Source organism: Felis catus, chromosome A2 (assembly GCF_018350175.1).
Source record: "Felis catus isolate Fca126 chromosome A2, F.catus_Fca126_mat1.0, whole genome shotgun sequence".
Classification (NCBI taxonomy): domain Eukaryota; kingdom Metazoa; phylum Chordata; class Mammalia; order Carnivora; family Felidae; genus Felis; species Felis catus.
Window position 1 is genome coordinate 52,033,765 of NC_058369.1, and position 11,687 is coordinate 52,045,451.

The following is an 11,687-nucleotide window of genomic DNA, read 5'->3' on the forward strand; positions in this document are numbered from 1 at the left end:
AGCTTCATTGGTAAATTCAATGAAACACTGAAGAAAGAAAAAATCAATTCTATGCAAAGTCTTCTGGAAAAGTGAAGAGGAGAGATCATTTCTCAACAAATTCTACAAGGCCAGCATTAACCTGATAGCGAAACCAGACAACATTAGAAGAAAAAAACAAAAACAAAAACAAAAACAAAACTACACACCAATCTCTTTCATGAACATAGATACAAAATATAAAACTTTAGCAAATTATAATTATAATATAAAAAGGATCAGGACCATGTAAAGTTCATCCCAAGAACATAAGGTTAATTTTACATTTAATATCAATATAATTCACCATTCTTATGGACCATGGACCAAAAAAGAAGAGAAAAAAACCCCCACATGTGATCTTCTCAATAGATGCCAAAAAAGGAGGAGGAAGAGGAGGAGGAGGAGGAGAGAAGGAAGAGAAAGAAGCACATGACAGAATCCAACAACTATTTACGAAAGAAACTAGGAATGAAGGGGAATGTCCTCAACCTGGTAAAGGTGATTTATAGAAACCTATAGCTAACATCATCAAACCTAGTGATGAAAGACTGAATACATTCCCCACAAAGATCAGGAGAGAGGCTGAGATGTTCATTCTTACCATTTCTATGTTATATTCTACTGAAGGTTTCATCCAGGTTTCTTGCACTAGGCAAGAAAAAGAAACAAGAGGCATGCAGTTTGGAAAGAAAAAAAATAAAACTATACTTACAGGTAACATTATAGTCTTTATAGAAAATCCTAAAGAATACTGTAATAAGTAAGCTTGCATATGAAGTTAGCATATAAAAATTACTTGTATTTCTATATACCAGCAAGAAACAATTGAGAATTGATATTTTTAAAAAGACTATTAATAACAGCATCAAAAATATGAAATACAGCTTTGAATAAAGGATACACAAGACTTATATATCAAAAATAATAAACACTGCTAATAGAAATGAAAGAAAGCTTAAATAGATGGAGAAATAAATATACCACATTTGTCAATTAGCAAAATCAGTATTAAGATGGCAATGATCTTTAGATTCAATCAATCTGAATCAAAATCCCAGCAGGTTTGTTTTGTTTTGTTTTGTTTTCTTTAGTAGAAATTGAAAAACTGATTTTAAAATTTGTATAGACATGCAAAGGACCTAGAATACCCAAAACGATTTTGAAAAACAAGAATAAATTTAAAGGACTTAAAAAATCTTGGATTCAAGATTTATTATAAAGCAATTTTATAATCAAGGCTGTGTGGTATCAGTACAAAGATACAATGTCAGTGAAAGAGAATGAAAAGTCCACAAATAGACCCACATATACATAGTCAATTGATTTTCAACAAAGGTGCCAAGAGAGTCCAATGGGGAAAGGATAATCTTCTCAACAAATGGTTCTGAAACTGTTGAATATTTGAAAGTAAAAAATGAACCAGATCATTACCAAATCACACCATAACTCAAAATGAATCGTGCATCTAAAATTTTTTTAATGTTTATTTATTTCTTAGCCAAAGGGTAGACAGAGCGTAAGTGGGGGAGAGGCAGAGAGAGAGAGAGAAACACAGAATCCAAAGCAGGCTCCAGGCTCCGAGCTGTCAGCACAGAGCCCAACATGGGGCTTGGGCCCACGAGCTGTGAGATCATGACCTGAGCTGAGGTCAGACACTTAACCCACTGAGCCACCCAATCATGGATCTAAATGTAAAGCTTAAACTATAAAATTACCAGCAGAAATAATGAGAGGAAATCTTTTCAAAAATTTATTTAAATTCAGGTTAGTTAGCATATAGTGTACTACTGGTTTTAGGAGAATTTTAGGTTTTTAGAATTTAGTGATTCATCACTTAGATATAATACCAAGTGCTCATTCCAACAAGTGGCCTCTTTAATGCCCATCACCCATTTAGCCCACCCCCCACCTCCCCTCCCCTCTAGCAAACCTCAGTTCTCTGTATTTAAGAGTCTCCTTGGGTCCCTGGGTGGTTCAGTCGGTTAAGTGTCCAACTTTGGCTCAGGTCATGATCTCACAGTTTGTGAGTTTGAGCCCTGTGTCAGGCTGTGTGTTGACAGCTCAGAGCCTGGAGCCTGCTTCAGATTCTGTGTCTCCCTCTCTCTTTGCCCCTCCTCTGCTCACACTCTGTCTCTCTCAAAAATAAAAAAAAAATAATTAAAAAATTAAAAAAAAAAAGAATTTCTAATGGTTTGCCTCACTCTGTTCTTATCTTACTTTTCCTTCCCTTCCCCTATGTTCATCTATGTTTCTTAATTCCACATATAGTGAAATCATCTGATACTGGTCTTTCTCTGACTTATTTCGCTTGGCATAATACACACTAATTCCATCCACATTGTTGCAAATGGCAAGATTTCATTCTTTTTGGTTGCCAAGTAGTATTCCATTGTACATATATACCACATCTTCTTTATCCATTCATCCGTTAATGGACATTTGGGCTCATTCCATACTTTGGCTATTGTTGATAGGGTTGCTATGAACATTGAGATGCATATGCCCCTTCGAATCAACATTTTTGTATCCTTTGGATAAATACCAAGTAGTGCAACTGCTGGGTCATAGGGTAGTTCTATTTTTAATTTTTTTGAGGAACCTCCGTGCTGTTTTCCAGAGTGGCTGCACCAGTTTGCATTCCCACCAACAGTGCAAAAGGGTTCCCCTTTCCCCACATCGTCGCCAATATCTGTTGTTGCCTGAGTTGTTGGTTTTAGCCATTCTGACAGGTGTTAGGTGGTATCTCATTGTGGTTTTAATTTGTATTTCCCTGATGATGAGTGATGTTGAGCATCTTTTCATGTGTCTGTTAGCCATTTGGATATCTTCTTTGGAACAGTGTCTATTCCTGCCTTCTGCCCATTTCTTCACTGGATTATTTGATTTTTGGGTGTTGAATTTGATAAGTTCTTTATAGATTTTGGATACTAACCCTTTATCTGATATGTCATTTGCAAATATCTTTTCCCATTCCATCGGTCGCCTTTGAGTTTTGTTGATTGTTTCCTTTGCTGTGCAGAAGGTTTTTATCTTGATGAGGTCCCAATAGTTCATGTTTGCTTTTGTTTCCCTTGCTGCCAGAGACATGTCTACTAAGAAGTTGCTATGGCCAAGGTCAAAGAGGTTGCTACCTGTGTTCTCCTCTAGGATTTTGATGGTTTCTTGTCTTACATTTAGGTCTTTCATCCATTTTGAATTTATTTTTGAGTATGGTGTAAGAAAGTTGTCCAGGTTCATTCTGCATGTCGCTCTTTTCCCAGCACCATTTGGTGAAGAGACTTTTTTTTCCAATTGGATATTCTTTCCTGCTTTGTCAAAGATTAGTTGGCCATATATTTGTGGGTCCACTTCCGGGTTTTCTATCCTGTTCTATTGATCTATGTGTCTGTTTTTGTGCCAGCACTATACTGTCTTGATGATTACAGCTTTGTAATATGGGTTGAAGTCCATAATTATGATGTCTCCAGCTTTGGTTTTCTTTCTCAACATTACTTTGGCTATGTGGGGTCTTTTCTGGTTCCATACAAATTTTTGAATAGTTCTAGCTCTGTGAAGAAAGCTAGCATTGTTTTGATAGGTATTGCATTGAATGTGTAAATTGCTTTGGGTAGTATAGACATTTTAACAATAGTTGCTCTTCTAATGCATGCGCATGGAATAGAATGTTTTTCTATTTCTTTGTATCTTCTTCAATGTCTTTCATAAGTGTTCTATAGTTTTCACTATACAGATCTTTTACCTCTTTGGTTAGGTTTATTCCTAGGTATCTTGTGGTTTTTGGTGCAATTGTAAATGGGATTGATTCCTTGATTTCTCTTTCTGCTGCTTCATTATTGGTATATAGAAATGCAACAGATTTCTGTACATTGATTTTACATTCTGCAACTTTGCTGAATTCATGTATCAGTTCTATAAGTTTTGGTGGAGTCTTTCAGGTTTTCCATGTAGAGTATCACATTGTTGGCGAAGAGTGGAAGTTTAAGGAAGGAAGTTTCTTCCTCGTCAATCTGTATGCCTTTTATTTCTTTTTGTTGTCTGATTGCTGAGGCTAGGACTTCCGATACCATATTGAACAACAGTGGTGAGAGTGGACATCCCTATCATGTTCCTGACCTTAGGGGGAAAGCTCTCAGTTTTTCCCCATTGAGGATGATATTAGCAATATATGGTCTTCATGACGTTGAGGTATGTTCTTTCTATCCCTACTTTCTTGAGGTTTTTTTTTTTTTTAATCAAGAGAGGATGCTGTATTTTGTCAAATGCTTTTTCTGCATCTACTGAGAGGATCTTGTGGCTCTTATTCTTTTATAAATGTAGTATATCACGTTGATTTGTGGATATTGAACCAGCCCTGTAGCCCAGGAATAAATCCCATTTGATTGTGGTGAATAATTCTTTTAATGTATTGTTGGATTCAATTTGTTAGCATCTCATTGAGAATTTCTGCATCCATTCTCATCAGAGAAATTAGTCTGTAATTCTCCTTTTTAGTATGGTCTTTGGTTATGAAATCAAGGTAAATCTGGCCTCATAAAATGAGTTTAGAAGTTTTCCTTCCATTTCTATTTTTTGGGACAGTTTCAAAAGAATAGGTATTAACTCTTCTTTAAATGTTTGGTAGAATTCCCCCAGGAAGTCTTCTGGCCCTGGACTTTTGTTTGTTGGGATGTTTCTGATTACTGATTTAATTTCTTTACTGGTTATGGGTCTGTTCAAATTTTCTATTTCTTCCTGTTTCAGTTTTGGTAGTTTATATGTTTCTAGGAATTTGTCCATGTCTTCCACATTGCCCAATTTGTTGCCATATAATTGCTCATAATATTCTCTTATTACTGTTTGCATTTCTGCAATGTTGGTTGTGATCTCTCCTCTTTCATTCATGATTTTATTTATTTGGGTCCTTTCCATTTTCTTTTTGATAAATCTAAGTAGGTGCTTGTCAATTTTGTGAATTCTTTAAAAAATCAGCTCCTCGTTTCATTGATCTGTTCTACTGTTGTTGTTGTTTTTTTTTAATTTTGATCACATTGATTTCTGATCTAATCCTTATTATTTCCCCTCTGCTGGTTTCGGGCTTTATTTGTTGTTCTTTTTCCAGCTCCTTAGATGTAAGAAGGAGACATTTCTTCCTTCTTTAGGAAGACCTGAATTGCTATATACTTCCGAGAGGAAACTCTAGTGATCTTAGCTTTGACTAAAAAATTATTAAATAGGACACAAAAAGCATAAGCTATAACAAAAAAATTAGTTAATTGGTTCCTATCATAATTAAACCTTCATTTTTAACAGATACTGTTAGAAAAATAAAAAGGCATGCCACAAATTGGGAGAAAATAATATCAAAACAAATATTCAACAAAGGATCTATGTGCGAAATATATTTTAAAAATTTTACAACTCAATAGTAAGACAAAGGGTACAATAAAAAAAATGTTAAGAGATTTTAACTGTCATTTCACCAAAGAAGATAGTAAACAAGTGCATGAAAACATGCTCAGCAATATTAGTCATTAGGGAAATGTAAACCAAAACCACAATGATATACCACTTTGCAACCACTTTGAGTGGCTAAAATTGAAAAGACTGATCACTCCAAGTGTTAGTGAAGCATTTGAAATTTTCATTGTCTGTTGTTGCGAACATAAAATGGTATAGTCACTCTGTAAATGAGACTATAGTTGCTTAAAAATTAAATACACCCCTACTATCTGACTCAGCCATTTTGGTTTTTTTTTTTATTTTTTTTTTTAACATTTTATTTATTTTTGAGACAGAGAGAGACAGAGCATGAACGGGGGAGGGGCAGAGAGAGAGGGAGACACAGAATCTGAAGCAGGCTGCAGGCTCTGAGCCATCAGCCCAGAGCCCGACGCGGGGCTCGAACTCACGGACCGCGAGATCGTGACCTGAGCTGAAGTCTGCCGCTTAACCGACTGAGCCACCCAGGCGCCCCATGACTCAGCCATTTTGTGCTTGGGTATTTACTCAAGACATGAGAACTGAAAGTAAATGTCCATAGAAAGACTTATACATAAATGTTCACAGCTGCCTTATTTATAATAGCACAAAACTAGTAATAGCTCAAATATCCATCAACTGGTGAACGGATAAACTGTGTTATATCCATATAATGAATATTCAGCAACAAAAAAGGAACCAACTATTGATACATGTAGCAACTTGACTGAATCTCAAGATAATTATCTTAGTGAAAAGAACTCATACCCTTTCCAAAGTAAATATTGAATGAATTTCCATTTGTATAAAAAATCTAGAATATGAAAACTGATATACACTGACAGAAAGCAGATTGGTTGTATAGTGACAGACAGGGGTAGAAAAAAATGTTCTATAAAGTTGTTATGAGGAAAGTTTGGGGAGTGACGAATGTCTTCATTATCTTGATTGTGGTGATAGTTTCATAGTGTATATGTATGTTAAAACATACCAATTGTACACTTTAAACAGGTACAGCTTACTGTACTTCAATTATACGGCAATAAAACTAGAAAAATCAATTGTTCTCTATTGTATTTTCATATAATAGCACAAGAAATGGGAAAATGGAATTTTAAAAATACCATGTACAAGATCATCAAAAATGTAAAATATCTAAGAATGCATCTAACAAAGGATGTGTAAGACCTCTACATTGAAAATTACAAAACGTGATTGAAAGTAATCAAAGGAGATCTAAATAAATGGAGAGAGATTCCATGTTCATGATAGGAAGACTCATTATTGTCAAGATGTTAATTCTCCTCCATGTGATCTATAGATTCAATACAATCCCAATCAAAACCCCCAATTGGTTTTTTACTGGAGATTGAGAGCTTATTTTTAAGATGTACAGTATATGGAAATGTAAGGATGTAGGATAGCTAGGGCAATCTTAGATAATCAGACGAAGTTGAAGATTTCAAGCCTTAGGAAAAACTATAATAATTAAGACAGTGTGGTACTGGCACAAGGACAAATAGACCCATAGAACAAAATAGAGGGTCCAGAAAAGATCCACACATATATGTTAAAATAACAGTGTCAACTGCAATTCAGTAGAGAAAAAGATATCTTTTCAATAAATGCTGCCAGAGCAGTTAGATAACCATAAGAGAAAAAATCTTGCCTCCTAGCTCATGTCCTATACAAAAACAAATTCCAGATGGATTACAGATTTCAATGTGAAAAGTAAAGCCATACAACTTTTAGAAGGAAACCTAAGAAAATATCTATATTCCACTAAGCATGCAAAAATTTCTTAATCTGAAAACAGAAGCATACAACATCAAAGTTATTAAAAACAAAAGCCACATGGTGGGAGAATGCATTTAATATATATATCTGACAATACTTCTATCAGAATTTTTCTAAATGTTATTTATTTTTGAGAGAGAGAGAGAGACAGAGATAGAGACAGAGTGTGAGCATGGGAAGGGCAGAGAGAGAGGGAGACACAGAATCTGAAGTAGGCACCAGGCTCCAAGCTGTCAGCACAGGGCCTGATGAGGGGGTCAAACCCACGAATGGTGAGATCATGACCTGAGTTGGATGATTAAGCAACTGAGCCACCCAGGAGGCCCAGTGTATCATAATTTAATAGGAACTCCTACAAGTAAATAAAATAGGCAGAAAATCCAGGGCACCTTGATGGCTCAATCAGTTAAGCATCTAACTCATGATCTCACAGTTTCATTGAGTTTGAGCTTGACCTCAGGCTCTGTGCTGACAGTGTGGGGTCTGCTTGGGATTCTCTGTCTCCCTTTCTCTCTGCCTCTCTCCCATGTGTACTGTCTCTGTCTCTGTCTGTCTGTCTCTCTCTCAAAAAAGGGGGAGCAGAAAATCCAATGGAAAAATGGGCAAACAACCTGAACAGGCATTTCACAAAGGAAGACATCTGAATGGTCAAAAGACATGTGGAAAGTGCTAAATATAATTACTCATCAAAGAAATGAAAAAATGCTAATTAAAAACCCATCATTGCATAACCATGAGGATGGTTAAAATGATACAGGTAGAGAATAATAAGTGTTTGCAAGATTGTGGAACAAAAATGACTCTCATACTTTGCTGGTAAAACGGTTAATTGTGTAACCATTTTGAAAACTCTTTGACAGGATCTACTAAATTGAAGTACACACACCCTAAGATCCAGCATTTCTACTTCTTAGAAATATAACCAACAAGAATGTATGCACAAGTTCATCAAAAGACATATACAAAAATATTCACAGCAGCACCATTCCTAATAGCCCAAAGTGGAAACAACTAGAATGTCCATGAAATGTGGAATTGCAGTATATTAACACCACAGGAACAAACAAACTATAACCACATGGATGAAGCTCTTCCCATCCCCTCAGTAATGCTGAATAGAAGAGGCAGCCAGACCCAAGAGTACCTACAGTAGGATTCCATTTCTATAATGTTCATAAGCAGCATAGATTAATCTATAGTGTTGAAAGTTAGGGCAGTAGCTCTTCTTAGGAGCAATAGTAATTGCGAGGGAGCATGAGGGACTTCTGGTGCTGGCCTTGTTCCATTACTCGATCTGGGTGTTGGTTATGGTGGCTCACCCTGTGAAAATTCACCCAGCTGTATAATTACGGCTTATATGCATTTGTTTTGTACATCATACTTAAAGAAAAAAGGTTGATTTACTATGTGGAAAGTGCTGTGATGGAGCCTAACAGGGTGCTGGAAAGAGAATTTGGTTGGAGTCGTCAGTCATAGAGGGCTCCTTGGAGGAAGGGGAAAATGACATGGGAAATCAGCAAATGAAATAAATCAGGACTTCCCACCCACTTCCCAGAAAACCACAGGCTGCAGGGTGATGATATTAGCATAACAGACCTATGTTGGTCATTTAACTGTCTTTAAATTAGCTATCACATCCAGAGGTCCTGACTTTGGTCCTCAGCTTTCTTCTCTCTCCTGCTAGGAAAAAAATAAAAAAAGCTTCTTTGAGGGGCACTTGGGTGGCTCAGTTGGTTGAGTGTCCGACCCTTAATTTCAGCTCAGGTCATGATCTCACAGTTCGTGAGTTCGAGCCCCACATCGGGCTCTGTTTGTGCTGATGGCACAGAGCCTGCTTGGGATTCTCTGTCTCCCCTTCTCTGCCTCTACCCTGTGCACTCTCGCTCGCTTTCTCTCTCTCTCTCGCTCTCTCTCTCTTCCAAATAAATAAACTTTAAAAAAAAAGCTTCTTTGAAAATAATCAGTCTACCTTCAGTAGAAGCAAATGCTGCATCAGTTTTCTTGTATATTCCTAGTACAGGAAACTATAATTTTAAGCTATTTTAACTTTATCATTGAAATGATAAAAATCTGAAGGAATCCCATCATTGTCTTCAAAGATCCCCAGGGCCCCAGGCACACAGAATGGGAAAGGTAACAAAAGGCCTGGGAAAGGTAGGCTGGAGTGTGTCTGAGTGTGAGGAGGGGTGCAAGAAAACACCCCACTGATTTGGGGAACTCTTTTGCTGTCCACTGTTTTTTGTCTGTTGATTTACCCTTGAAGATCCTGCACTAGAAAAGGCAGCATTTACTTCATTTTGTTTGGTTTTGTCAAAGAGCATGGGCTTTGGAACTAGGCAGATGGGCATTCAAACACATTCTGCTCCTTACTAGCTGTGTGACCTGCACTAAATACCTTTCCCTCTGAGAGCCTCAGTTTACCCATCTGTAAGGTCTGGCTTTTAACATCCCCATCACCTGGCACTGTTGTGAGGGAATGCTTGTATGGCTAAGCATTGGGCATAGCACACAGTGACATTCAACAAGCAGTACTTGGGTTCTGGTCACTATGGGTCACACAAGTAGATACCTCCTGTTTTTAGCCCAAGATCATCCTCTCTGCACAAAAGCTCTGCCTCAGTTTACATGCAGCATCTCTCTTTTCCTTCTCAATTGCCAGAGAACACCCACCTCCTTGACTCCTGACTAAGTACAGATTCTTCCTATAACCTGTGAAAAATTACATCTTGAAGACGGAGGAAGAAGTTGGCCTCTGGACCCAGGCTGGTCTGAATTTCATCTGAGTCACTTGTTAGCTGCGTGACCTTGGATGAGTCTCTTAACCTTTCTGGGCTTCCAATTTCTTATTTTCACCATGGGAATAACAGTCACACCCACTTCATGAGATTATGGTGAGGGGTCAATGGGCACTTGACGTGAAGGCTCCTTGGACACTGATTGGCATACTGGAGATGCTACGTAGATATCTGACCTCTTTTCTTTTTGCTATTTCCATGTATCCTAAGCTAATACATTCACTGGAGACTAAAAAAGTCCTATCATAGCCCAGACCTTTTTACAATCTTAGTAACAGATTGGTGTAGCTATTTAAAAAGACAAAATTCAATAATGACCTTAACAATAATAATAATAACAACAACAGCTAACTTGCATGTAAAAGCAGTTTCAGTTCATGCTCCCAAGATGCTTATAGTCCAGGGGGGAAGGTGGATATTCATCCACAAACCACAAGCTCTGGGAGTAAGAGGTGCATGTGACAGCTCACTTTCTTCTCAAATGGACCCTATGAGGTAAATACTATTATTATACTCACTTTTTAGATGAAGAAACTGAGATTCAGAAAAGTTACAATTCTGATTCAGGTTCACCCAACTAGTAAGAGACAGAACTAGGTTTTGAGCCCAGGTCCTTCTTCCCACACTCTAGTTGTGCAACAAATACAAAGGCTGTAGATGGATCTTATCAGTCAAAGCTCTACAAGATAGAATTCTTGTTAGGCAGACTTTTCAAATAGGAGCCAGCTTCAGTCAGTAAGACTGTTATTCAGGGTGTCTGAGAAGGGGGGAGGGAGGACAGACCCCCCCCCCCAAAGAAGCCAGTGCTGTGATGCTTTGTTTTGAAAAGCTGTCAATTAGAGGTGGCTGAGTCTAAGGTCACATGTGGTTTAAGCTCTCTGTTTCACAGATGAGTAAAATGAGGCTCAAAGAAGGGAAGGGACTTGCTCAAGGTCACAAAGAAATCACTAAGCAACTAGTTTCTCCACATACTCACACATCAATCCCAGGGAAGACTCTGATTAACTCTTTTGGATCACATGCTCATTCTTGCACCAGCCAATGAGTCCAGAGGCAGACCTAGCAACATGAATGACAGTCCCCACCAAAGCCACCCAAACACTTTTCTTGAGATGCCACAGGACAGGCTCCTTCTCAAGTCTTGGGCTAGAATGCTACCATTTCAGACCAGCTTTCTTCAACCACTCTACCAAAAGGAGACCCCTTCCCTGACCCTGTTGCCCTTTTCATTTTTCTCTGTGGAACAAAGAATACAAAAAAGCTCCTTTATGGGGCACGTGGGTGGCTCAGTCAGTTGAGCGTTGGACTTCAGCTCAGGTCATCATCTCACATTCAGGATCTCAGATCATGATCATGAGTGTGAGCCCTGCATCAGACTCCTCGCTGGCAGAGTCTCTCTCCCTCTACCTTTCTCTCTCTCTCTCCCTCTCAAAATAAGTTAAAAAAAAAAAACTTTGAAACAGAAACAAAAACAAAGTTTTCAAGAAAAAAAAAAGCTCCTTGAAAAGAGGGACTTTGTCTAATTTCTTGGCCACTGTACCCCTGGTATCTAGAAACGGAACTTGACATATATTGATGCTTGATAAATATTTTTAGATAAAACTAAAAAAGAGTTGG